The sequence below is a fragment of the Calliopsis andreniformis genome, chromosome 5, assembly GCF_051401765.1.
Source record: "Calliopsis andreniformis isolate RMS-2024a chromosome 5, iyCalAndr_principal, whole genome shotgun sequence".
NCBI classification, from domain to species: Eukaryota; Metazoa; Arthropoda; class Insecta; order Hymenoptera; family Andrenidae; genus Calliopsis; species Calliopsis andreniformis.
This window is the reverse complement of record NC_135066.1, coordinates 23,840,187-23,852,127: the sequence shown is the minus strand read 5'-3', so window position 1 is coordinate 23,852,127 and position 11,941 is coordinate 23,840,187. Positions and strand designations below refer to the sequence as shown.

Sequence of the window (11,941 nt, the reverse complement as noted above, 5' to 3'; positions counted from 1 at the left end):
TAAATAGCTTTCTGACTTGCTTCACATAATTTCTATTCTTTCCCTGCTTTAGGTATGCTTGCCTGCTGTAAATATAATACGCTTGCTCGCTGTAAATATGCTTGCTTGTTGTAAATAGTATTTATAGACAGAACTTCCAGATAATTGTACATATAAATTTATATATATTAGTTATATAATAAATTTACATGTAACAATCATCTCGAAATTCCGTCATATGTAACTCTTCTGCTTGTGCTTTCTATTCTTTGGAAATGTAAAGAATTGTTTAACTTTTCCGTTTCATTTTATCTTTTATTTTGATATACATTATATTACATGTTTTCGATCACATAAACAATTTTTTACATTTCCCTCCCGATGAAAGAAACCACCACCTTCACCCGGTTTTCATCGAGCGGTAGTGTGTACGTTATTTTATAATAGCTGCGAGATCAACTCAGACATAAAATTGAAAAAATGTATTAAAAAACCTCATTGAAAAATATTTTATATTAAAAGCTGTGATAGCGTGCACGTTACTGGCTAAGAGTGGACTCCTATTCTAATACATACATTTGACGAATTTTCAGTATCAGAGTATTTATTTTGTGATAATCTTGAATTCTGAAGTGCTATTAATTCTGAATCAGAAAGGGTTAATTCGATAAGAGGGTTAATTCGATAATCCATGCATCGATTTTGCTCTAAATCTAATAAGATCTTGAGATGTGAATATAAAATTGAGATATAAAGTTTCATTGAAATTCATTCAGTCGTTTAAATGCAATTGGGTTAATAAACATATGCGGTTTTAAAAAAAGCTCTCTTTTTATTAGTTAAAACGTAATCAAGGGCTCCTAAAATGAGTTTTTCTGCAGAAAAAATTTTTGAAATTTTTTTTCATTAGAATACTTTTCTAAGTTGGACACTGAAAATATCCAGGCAATCGGAAAGCTCGCGCATGGTGCGTGCCGCTTGCCACATGCTAGCGATTGGGATTTAAACATTTCAAAGAATGAGAAACTGCGCATCACGATCCACCTTCTCTCTCGACCTCCCGAAGCGCCGAGCTCGCGGATACGCGGCCCGTGCGTTAGTATATGTAGTGGAGGGAGTAATTCTCAAGATTTGCGTCCTCAGTCTGGCAGCACAGGTTCCGGTGTTCCCGCGGTTCAGTGCGGGTTCTCCTCGTGTCCCGCACTGTCGCGCGGCTGCGGAACGGTTCGCCGCTGTGTTCCTGTGTCTCCATCGAATTGTGAGGCGTGCGTCTCTGTACATTGCGTTTGTGTTCGTCCGCTGGGGATCGCCCGTCCCCTCGTTCCGCGTTCACGCTATACTGTGAGGCGACCTCTCGTGTTGGAGTACTCGAATCGTCGATTAGATTTTAACTGTGAAACGTTTGATTTTCAGGGAGTCGGGAGTCGTCTACACCTATGCTTCGTCCTACCCAATGCGGAGCTCACTGTGGAGCTAGACTCGTCCCGTGGGATCCGAGACATCGATTACTCCTCGCCTGTGCCTCGACGTATCCGTCTGGCTGTGACCTAGTTTCATCGTTTTGTGGGCGAGTTAAGTGCATATTTCTTTTTTTTTTTTTTGATCGTCGACACCTCCGATTGCTTGCGCTCTCCTGCAAGCAGAAATCCAGGGTGATCTCAGTTTTACGTTCGGGTCGACTTTGACTTCTTGGCCGAGCGTGGGCTTACCTTTCCGTTGCGTTCCATGCCAAGTTGGCCGGGTTCGTTGGTTTCCTCGTATTTCTCTCGAACTTGCTTTCATTAGTATACATTGGTGCCCGTGCAATCGGGCTTCTATGCGTTACCATGTCGCTAGGATTGTGGTTTTTCGAGTGAATAGCTTTTGCATTATTCCTTCTGCTTCAGGTTATTTTGTATCGTGTCAACTTTGTGTTCATTTCCATTGCTTCCATTATGCTATCGCGAATCTCCTTTTTTCTCTCTGTATTCTTCGCTTGTCATTACCGTTTTTCATGTTGCATTTATCAGCTGGTTCGTCTCGGTTCGATTTCCGTTGTTCTTGCATGACTCGCGTGTCCGCTTTTATCCTTGGCCTTGTGTAGCCCTGAGTTGTCCTTAGGTTCCATGTCAAGTTTGCATGGTCCGTCTATCTTTTCATTTTTCTCTCTTTCGAGAGCCTCCAGTTGTACTTAGGTGTCCGTTTTTACGTATTATCTACTTATTATGTTCGCGTTTAGTCGCGAGGTCCGTGAGATTTGGATTTCGATGCGTTTGTGTACCGTTCATGTTGCCAGTATTCCTGTGCTTCTCATGACCTTGTTTGTCGCCTTCTATGCTGGTTTCCCGTTCCTCTGCGTTCCTTGTCTTTGATTATCATCGCTTTTGTTCGTTTATCCTCTTGTATATGTGTTCGAGCATCGTTCGTTTCGTTTCCGCATCCGACCCGCCATCTTGTCGGTGTACATGCGCTTCCGTGAATTCGGCCCGCCATCTCGCTGGCAAGTACATGCATCTCGTGAATTTCTTCGCGTTTCTCGTGTCTGATCTACTCTCCTGCATTGTTTTTATACATTCTTTTCGAACCATATTCTATACTTCGTTCACTGGGAGAACGCAGTTGTCGGTTGACGAGTTTTCGTACCCTTTGCGCAGTTCACGCCTACGCTCATTAGTTATTGGCTCTGTCACTCCCGAGCACATCCCTACCCATGAACCCCTTGTTGGGCCCTTGGAGGTCCTACCATTTCTAAAGAAAGTCACTTCTTCAAGTGTTAGCGCATAAACGGTGTGAAAGAAATTTTGAGCAAGCAAACGATATTCTTTTAGATTTTAGTTTTCTCCGAAAGTATTAATGCGGCTCTGTTAGCAAATAAAAATCTTCTTGAATATCGTCTCTGTCGACCGCAAACGTACTGGTACTAGTCAGTATTCTTACTGCGTTGCAATACCATAAACGACCCTAGATTTCCCGTGTCATTGTTACGAGTCCAGACGAGTTACGTAAAGTAACTATGAAAGGGCTCGATTCAAAGCTCCTTCCGTTGACCTTTGACTTTGCCTGGAAGTCACCATGTAAGGGCCGATAGGCATTTCCGTTGCACCCAATTAATAGATTTTCTTCGAAATTAATATCTCTCAATTTTCTTAGAAACTCTGCGATGCAACCGAGTCCCCACCATTTTCCCTATAGATTTTTGACTATAAAAAGGCTAAGAAACTCGGTCTAGCGGGCTCACTCGTAATCCAGTTTTGAAGTTAGTACGTGGCTTAGACCGGAAAGCAAGATCGAGCATTAGTTCTCCTTCAAGCAAAAATCTTTGAGTACAGTACGTAAAAAACTCACTGTAACGTAGTCTTAACGACGCGTCCCCCGCATACCTCTGTGCGTAATCGAGAGAGAGAGGACTTAGTTCCGCGACACGTAAAATCATAAACACTTGTATTCCTTCGAGTCAACTCAAACGTGTAATTATATACAGTTTTATAAGGTTTGTTAAATTGGATTTAGTTCAATCAAAACCTTTCCTAAATCCAATAAGAAGCGAACGCGTAAACGATCCCACAAATAATATATCTTTACCGCTCGAGATAGATATTGTAAATTTAAAAGTTACGAGGTTATATTAACATCTTCGCAATCCTTGCGAAGGTCCTTTTCCTAACCTACAAGTGGCTCCCGGTGTTGGCAGTTGCGCACTGGTTCGTCCACGTCCCGGTGGCTCCTGGCGAGTGCAAAGTTACTCGCTGGTTCGTCCACAGTCTTTATTCCATCCTAGTGGCTCCCGATACTCGCCAAGTTGAGTGTCGGTTCGTCCACGAAAACCTACCCAAATCCTAACGTGGCTCCCGGTGTTGGCAGTTGCGCACTGGTTCGTCCACATCCGTGAAGTGGCTCCCAACGAGTGCAAAGTTACCCGTTGGTTCGTCCACGAAAAAATAACAATATTCCAAAAACCCTGACCCTCGGTCAGACCATCTAGCCCTCGGCTCGTAACATCATAAACTACCTGGTCGCATCGAACATTTTGTAGGAAATCCAGGAAACAGTTCTACCGTTGCTGTTTCTTTATAATCAAATAAGCTGTGGATTCTTATACATTGATATCTCAATAAATATTGTTTCTTAATAGATAGAAACATTTGTTTCATTTGGACACTAGGTATACAGAGTAGAAAGAAGCAAGGCGTGTCCTTTTAGGCTCTTGAATCCTTCACCAATCTCAGTGGAAAAGTCAGTCGGGGCAATGGAAGCCATCTGCGTGAAACGACTGCGTTCTCTCAGTGAGCGCAGTATAGTTCTATGTTTTGCTCGTTCTTTACTTTTGCTTGCTCTTCTCCTTTCCCTCTCTCTTTCTCGTGTTTTCGCAGTTTTCTTTTCCATCTATCGTGTAGTCTCTCGATTTCGTCGTGTTTCCTTGTTTTTTCCTTTCCTAGTTTGTTCTTTCTTTCTCCCTCTCTCCCCCTCTCTCTTTTCCTCTCTCCTTCTTTCCTTTCTCTTTTTTTCCGCATCTTCGTTTCCCTGTCTTTTCTTTCCTGTTTTCCTCTTTGTTCTTCCTTTCCTTTCCTTTATTCCGTCTTACTACCTCTTCTTTTCCTATGCTTTTCCTTCCTTTGTTGTCATCCTGTTTCCGTGTTTCTCATAGTCCGTCGTCCTCTCGTCCTTTCCTTTACCGTTGTTCCTCGCGGCCCTGTGATTGTTGCCGTTGCGCAACCAATGCAAACGGCCTGTGTTTGGATTGTTTTTTTTTCTCTCATTTCATATGCGAGGTGCATCGAATAAGGATTCTTTGGCGCTTCCTTCATCCCGATTGCTGTTATTCTTTGCCGTCTGCATTCGTTATTCGCGGCATGACAAACGCAGCCGACGCATTCGTTCGATCGTTCCCCAGTCTCATCCCGAGCGCGCGTGCCAGGCGCGAAAAAGATACAAAGTATAAAGACACAAGAATATATAAAAATATATGCATCGTAGCGACGCGGCGGGAGTGACCCAGACCTAACCTAGACCTAAAAAATTACTATGTACCTTATAAACAATTTATATTCTTTATTTTTGGTTTATTATTGCATGTAGAATCGCCCTTTCTCGATTATATCGGCTTGTACATAAATTTATTTTAATTTAATTCTTCATAAAAAATTTTTGGCGATCTCACCGAAGAATCTGCTTCGGAATCGGAAAGTGAAAATATCTATAATATCAAAAAGACTGCGTGTGCCTCGTTGCGCTTGTCGGTGAATTGGACCTAAGCGTTTCAAGCTTCTTTCCTAAATTTTCCGAAGGCATCCGAACTGCTGAGCTCACTTTCTGTTCGAACCTCACAATATCACTGGGAATGACTTTTCACGGGACTTCTTGTGGGACATGAACGAAACACGCAGCTCGTATAGTTGTATATGCATTAGCGGGGCAAATTCTCGAAACTCACGTGCCAAATCAGGGCAATACAGGCTGTGGAGTCTACCACATAAAAGAAGAACCGGAAACAGGAAGCTAGCGTCATCGAAAATTCGATTTACGCGCGTGGTTTTATTTGTTTGTTAATTCAACTATTAATTTGTTTATAGTAACGATAGAATTGAATAGGCTTTGAGATTGTGAAAAGAACAGTCGTGTATTTTGTGAGAAATTTAATATATATATTTATTTCATAAATATTGTGGTTTTTAATATAAAAGAGTCGCTACAGGACCTCCTGATTAGGCGCTGCCTGGTGCGCTCAAGCCGAACTAAACTCGACAGATTTTTGCTCTGTTTTATCTCTAACCTGCCAAAAAGCACTGCCAAATCGCGCTGACGTTTTACGTCCTTATGTTGAAAAAATTTGTGATGGAAAAGGGCTCATTCGATAGAGCAAGTTTTAATCTAGCCCGCGCTGGTCATGATTTAATCAGATTCTGCTGATGTTCAGTAATATGAGCATTCAAAGTAAAGCAAAAATCGACAAATTCACAGCCATGAAATCTAAGCATTTTTAGCTAATTTAGAGATTGTTCTGAGCGAAATCATGACCAGCGTGGGCTAGATTGAACCTTCCTCTATCGAATGAGCCCTTTTCCAGCTCAAAGTCTTTCAATATAAGGGCGTAAAGCGTCAGCGCGTTTTGGCAGTGCTTTTTGGCAGGTTAGAGACAAAACAGAGTAAAAACCTGACAAGTTTAGTTCCACTTGAACACACCAGGCGGCGCCTAATCAGGAGGCCCATGTTGCCTCGAGTTTCGAGAATTTGACGCACCACTACGCATGCAATTATACGAGCTGCGTGTTTCCTGCATGTCCCATAAGAAGTCCCATGAAAAGTCATTCCGAGTGACATTATGAGGTTCGAACAGAAAGTGAGCTCGGCGGTTCGGACCGCTTCGGACGGCTTCGGAAAGAAGCACACGCAGTTTTTTGATATTATAGATATTTTCACGTTTCAACTCGGAAGGAGATTCTTCGATGAGATCTTCAAAAATTTTTATGAAATTTTGAGGGATGAGTTTAAAGATCAAACGATGACATTCTCTGTGTATTTTGTACGAAGAATTAAATTAAAACAAGTTTATGTACAAGATTCATGGTACAATCGCGAAAGAGTGATTCTACATGCAATAATAAACCAAAAATAAAGAATATAAATTGTTTATAATATTTATAGTATGTTCTTGGGTCTGGGTTAGGTCTGGGTTATAGGATATGTAGGAAGGGAAGATGTATAGCAGGGGGATAGAGGGGATACCTTGATAATGATCATATTTCCTGGACGAAACTAGGTCATATCTAGACAGAAATGTCGAAGAATAGACAAGGAGTAGTCAAGTGCTTCCGATCACACGGGATAGTCTAACTTCATAGCGAATCTTGCACGGCAGAGTATAGATATTAGATGATTCTCGAATCCTGCTAATCGCCTGCTCCATAGTTAACTGTAAAAGGTGGAACATAGGAGCAGGGGAGGTTCCAAAACATCCAAGATGCTTTGTCCCATAGTTCCTTGGAAACATAGAACATAGGGGTGAAGTGTCTTCCTTTGAAATGAAAATCCTGTCTCTATTCCACCGAATGCTATACATCTTAAGTATGAGAAATGGGGAAGGCAAGCTGTACGACGGTAGGCCTGACCTGAATTACCTGTCCGTAAGGATATGGGGATTTAAGACTTGCCTTCTCCTGCCGGAGAAGGGAAGGTTTACACCCTATCTCAGCACTGTAATGATCTGAATATTGAGCTGCGAAATTTTGAGATCAGAGGTCTCCGATGAATAGGTAGGAAAAAGGGAGGAGGCTAAAGCATAAGGGATAAAATCACGCGAGGGAAAGGAGGGTAGTGGATGGGGGGTATCGAAAGCGTGGGGGAAAAAGGGGGTTCAGATTTGAATAACCGTCGGGGGGGGGGGGGGGGGGGGGGGAGCTTTCGGCGTCTCTGGGCATAAGGGGGGAGGAGGGTAGATTTTGGGAAAGAGAGACGCGTCAAAAACACTGATGAAACTGATGTTGTCGATAGTTTGATCGAAAGACGCACAGTCGACTGATCAATGAGACAATTTCGGCGAAACCCAGCTGGCTCGACAACGGAAAGGGTGGGGGGGAAAGATTAGCCAGGGGGGGCAGGTACCAGGATAGCTAGTCCTAGGTCGCGAGGGAATTTGTACTAATTTTAGGGAGACCTCATGATCAGGGATAAATTCGCAGCGAATCGACGAAGGTCGAGTTCGATTCCTTCGCAGGAATCTGTCGCGTCGGAGGAATCGTTTCGCCCAACGTCTTAAACCACGTAGCTATAATCAAGGAGGAACAATGGCACGGCTCCGATGAAGACGCACCTCCGGCCAAAGGCACACCCTGCATAGGCTCGGGCCGGTAAAACAGGGGTGATCTGGAGGCTGGGGAACGAGGGTAGGAACGGGTTATTGCCACCTCGAAGTCGGACGTACCAAGTCTGATAGTGGCCTGGGAGTCACACCGGTAATCACTTCCCCCGTTATAAATTTGCATAAATCGCATAAATCGCATAGGTCTGGGTTAGGTCTGGATATATACAAAATAAAAGGAGACGTTGCGAAAAATACATTAATTTAATATATTTATTTTCTAACTAGTTATAATAATTAATAATTAAATTTTTTCCCCCGTTCCCTCTCTTCCACCCCGGCCTGGACCACGATTGCCACCGCGACCCCGACCTCGGCTTCTCCCGTACTTTCTTTTTAAAGTCCTCTTTTTAAAATTCTTTTATAATTCTAAGTCCTTTCTTTTTAAAATTGTAATATGAAAAATATATACATGTTATTCACGAAGTTTACTTCGTTCTTGAACAAAAAATGAATAGTCAATTACTTAGCGCTTTAGCATAAGATGCCAGAGGCTGACGCTGACGCCGACGCCGACTCCGGAGTCGGAGTAGGCTTTAGAGGAGGCATGGCGACAAAAGGTACGTAGATTATAGGCTATCTTATGGTGTCGAGAAGGTACTGCGTCTCTAGATAAAAGTTAAATATTTATTTATATTTTCGTTTTAGTCGTTTTTTTTTTTTTTGGTTTTTCTACCATTTATGATTTCTGAGATCTCTGAATTTTATCGGACGATGCTTTTAATTCTTCTTAATATTTTACTGCATTTTACTTCCATCTGGCGTTACTCTAATATCCCGACGACAATTAGTCGACCTTATATTTGAAAAAAGAACTAACAATTGACGAGAAATTAAAGTATATTGAAGATTATATTGTAAATTATGACAATTACTCTAAACAAGTAATCCACAAGACATTATGTATAGATTTAGGCGGTTAAAAAATGCAATTAAAGAGGGATGGTTAAAAGCTAAACGTTTAAAACATCGATTTTATAAGAAAACTAATAACTGGCTAGATGAAACGTTATTGAACTATATAGTATCATGAGCATATAGTTTTATAGAGGTATAGTGATAATAGAGGAAATAGTTTTTGCTGCTCAAATGCAATTACAATCATCAGGAAAAAGAAATGCTTCGACAATACTCAAGGAGAAATTACCAGTTCCCTCAAATGAGCTAAAAAATATAAATTTGCTTACTCAATGCGACAACAGAAAAATAAAGATAAATTATCACCACTGCAAGCTCTGTCATTGTTTATTGAAGCTGGTCTTTCAAAATAGCAGTATGTAACCATTAGAAAATATAAAAAAAATGTTTCCATCATACAATATATTGTTAAAAGAGAAAATGAATTGCTACCTCAAGAAAAAATCATACCAGGTAACTTCGATGTCTGCTGAAATAAATACGCAAGATTTGCTAAACCATACCGCTATACGGTTACTGACATATTCAGAAGATGTTTTGGCAAATTTGAATGAAGAAGAGTGTAAATCGTTAACATTAACGTCAAAATGGGGTTGTGATGAATCTCAATAAAGCAATTTCAAACAAACATTTGAAAATGAATTTGATTCTGGTGGCAATGTTTCTTAGTGTTCTTTTCTTCCGCTTCAACTAAATTGCATTTTAAATGAAAAGAAACTTTTATGGCAAAGTCCAACGCCTTCGTCACCATGACATTGTCATCCTATGAGAATTAGATTTGTCAAAGAAACGGTTGACGCCATACAAAATAAAATCGGTGACATGCGTTTGGCAATAAATGCATTACAAAACACAAGTATAAAGTTATGGGGAAAAAATTTTTCAATTAAACATGAAATGTTATTAACCATGATTGATGGTAAGATCTGTAATTCTATTACTAAAACTTTATATACCAGAAAATGTTATATTTGTGAAGCAACATTAAGCGACTTCAACAATTTAACAAAAGTGGCAGAAAAAGACGTAAATCCAAACTCATTAGAATTTGGATTACTTGCATTTTACATGCAAGAATTTGATTATTTTAGAATTTACTCCATTTATCATATAAAGTAACGGTTAAAAAATGGATTATACAAAAGACGGAAGTTGCAGAAAAAGAAATAGTTAGTTCGAAAACTACAGATTCAAAAAGACTTTAAGAGTAAACTAGGTTTACTTATTGATATTCCAAAACCAGGCTTTGGAAATACCAATGATAGTAATACCAGTAGAAGATTTTTTGCAAACCCAGATTTATCTGCTGAAATAACAGAATTGGACTGAAATCTCATATATCGTATAGCAGTGATTTTAGAAACTATTTCAAGTTATCACAAAGTGGATAATGAAAAATTTACAAAATGCAGCCTCGATAATGTAAAATTATGTACAGATTTGTATTCTTGGTACCCCATATCGCCCACTATGCATAAAATTCTTATTCATGGATCAATTGTAATCGAGCATGCTTTAGTTCCAATTGGCCAGTTATCAGAAAAAGCGGCTGAAGCTCGAAATCAACATTTTCGATCATGCCGGCAAAATTATGCACGAAAATTTTCCATTAGAAAAATACTCTACAACTGCTTCTTCCACTAGAACCTTCTTACGCGGAACAAAAAAGGAAAATATAGAAGATGTTTCCTCCGATTCCGAAGAAGTTTTGGATAATTCAAATTTCACTTCGTAAATATTTTAGGTATTTTTAAGTACTTTTTTGTTACATTTTATTGCTAAATTGAATAATTTATTACTTTTAATTTTAAATAATCATTGTAAAACTATTAAAAAAGTAATATCTTTTAGGAAAAGTGGGTTAGATATCATTCGGATACATGTATAAAATACGTAAAATAGTTATGGCCAGTCAGATCGACCATTTGGATCTCTGTGCGCTGCTGGGTACGGATCCACTAATTCTCTTTTATAGACGTCAACGACGCTGACGACACAGAGGACCCGCATTCCCCCAGGAAGTGTCAACTGCAAGGAACCTTCTTCAGCCTGCGTTAGAATTTTTAATTTTAAATAAACGTCTGTCCTTTTCAAGACCGACAAAGAGAATTACTTTTTGTACGTTTCTTTGGTTAAATCCACCTTTCTCCTTAATCAGGATCGACGTTAGATCACCTTCATCGCATCTAACAAGACTGAATAAGCGCAATGATAGGAATGGGGATTAAACAGTGGAAAAAGTCAAGTTCCTTATTTGTTAAAGAATTTTCATGCAGGTAATATCAATCAGTCTCTTGCTTTCTCCCGATTAAAATGATACCAAACACAATATGATTCCGATTACTTATAACAAAGATACATCTTTGATTTGTAAAAAGAAAGGTCTTCCTTGTCCTACTATTCAAACCACTGGTCCACCCCCCATTCATTCTCTTCTTCCGTCTCGAATCTTCCCTCGCAATCATCGACTGAATGGGTCGGTTGGAAACAGTAATGTATTCTCGTCCGTCAACAAAAAGAGAAGGATTGCAGATTGGAGAGAGATTAACAGAGCCGAAGCTCGAAAGAGTCCAGTTCTCAAATCATCGAAGCAACTTCGAGCCAGTGTGTTCAGAATGAGACGACACGCCACCGTCATCTTCTGTTCCCCTCCGCATTCCTGCCAAGTCGCAGCCATGTCCCCAACGTGACCAGTCTATGCGCTCTTCAACATCTACGCATAAGCAGGTGTATCTGTATGAACAGTAGGGTGGACCTTATTTTTGGACCAAAAAATTTTTTCAATCTCACCCCCCATTGTGACACTTGTTGAGAAAATGATCTGGAAAAAATTTGGGGTTAATTGGAGCATGGGAAATGGACGCGCATCAAATTTGAAAATTTTTTAATTTTAACATAAATACATGTTGTGATATATCGTTGAATTTGTCTTTTTTTTCTCTTTAAAGATACACAGATAACATAAACAGTTATTAATAGAAAAAACACACGTGACCTTGAAAATTTGAAAAAATGACCTTGAAAAAAAATTTTCTTTTTATCATTATATTCACATTCTTATATCCTACAACTTTTGTTTAAAGAGTTTTTTAATATATTCATAACTAACAAAGATATTAAATTAATTAATTAATTAATACGCTCCAAAAGTTTGTTTCTTAAATTTGTTTCTTAAATGTTTAATTCGTAAATATATTGAAATGTGAGTTT

General features: G+C 39.6%; 2 long non-coding RNA genes across 2 annotated transcripts; both read left to right on the top strand.

Moving 5' to 3' along the window:
- The first annotated feature begins 1,092 nt into the window (after window positions 1-1,092).
- On the top strand, window positions 1,093-1,793 carry LOC143179253 (uncharacterized). The gene is made up of 2 exons (XR_013001928.1): window positions 1,093-1,320; window positions 1,393-1,793. It is a non-coding gene; the product is annotated as an uncharacterized LOC143179253 (long non-coding RNA).
- Window positions 1,794-9,933: 8,140 nt separating this feature from the next.
- LOC143178998 (uncharacterized) lies at window positions 9,934-10,834 on the top strand. Its single transcript, XR_013001885.1, has 2 exons — window positions 9,934-10,475; window positions 10,583-10,834. It is a non-coding gene; the product is annotated as an uncharacterized LOC143178998 (long non-coding RNA).
- Window positions 10,835-11,941: the final 1,107 nt, after the last annotated feature.